This window comes from Clinocottus analis, unplaced genomic scaffold (genome assembly GCF_023055335.1).
Source record: "Clinocottus analis isolate CAN_PGR_092001 unplaced genomic scaffold, fCliAna1.0.p SCAF_6, whole genome shotgun sequence".
Lineage (NCBI taxonomy): Eukaryota > Metazoa > Chordata > Actinopteri > Perciformes > Cottidae > Clinocottus > Clinocottus analis.
In genome coordinates this window covers 12,543,666-12,544,670 of record NW_027176218.1, presented here as the reverse complement: position 1 = coordinate 12,544,670, position 1,005 = coordinate 12,543,666, and positions in this window count along the sequence as shown.

Genomic DNA, 1,005 nt, shown 5'->3' with positions numbered 1-1,005 from the left:
ACAAAAAACACAGAAATCACGAGCAGCAAAAGATGCTCCAAAATGTCTCCATTGACTTCATACCACCAACAAGCAGCACACCACAGAACCACCTCAGATAATTGCCCCTGATGGGATATCATTCCCCTGTGCAGCTCTGGTTTAGTGTGTGTGTGTGTGTGTGTGTGTGTGTGTGTGTGTGTGTGTGTGTGTGTGTGTGTGTGTGTGTGTGTCTGTGTGTGTGTGGCTGTGAAAGAATTGGGTCTCAGTGACAGTAGATGGGATGTCAGCTCGCCAAGAGTGGACAGTAATTGATGGAAAGCCTGGCTAACGTGATGTGTCAGACATATGAGGCCTGTCTAATCAATGGGAGCATGTGACCGGTTTTGGGGCTATGTGTGTGTGTGCGTGTGTGTGTGTGTGTGTGTGTGTGTGTGTGTGTGTGTGTGTGGATGATACAGTTATGCTGGTCACATCACGGTATGCACCAGCATGTCTGCGATCCAAAGCAGCAGACTGTTGATTTTTAGAACTGGAGGCTAAAAAAGAGGAGAGGAAAAAGAGAGAAGAGGAGGAGATCTGAATGAAGCAGATGCTTAAGGGCAGGTTTTAACCCCCCTTCCTTCTTGTTCACACACACACACACACACACACACACACACACACACACACACACACACACACGCACACACACACACACACACACACCTCCCCTTTCCTTCCCTTCACTCTCCCTTCCTCTCTCTCCCATGATGAATCAGCTGTCACTCAGGCACCAGTCCAATCTACTGATAATGAGAACTGCATCAACACTCTCTCGCCTCTCGTCCTCCCTTCTTTTTCTCTCAATCTCTCTTTACTCACTCACTCACTCACTCACTCACACACACACACACACACACACACACACACACACACACACACACACACACACACACACACACACACACACACACACACACAGACACACACACACACATGCCCACTAAATTATCCTTCCTCCTCTCTTCATATTTCACACACAAA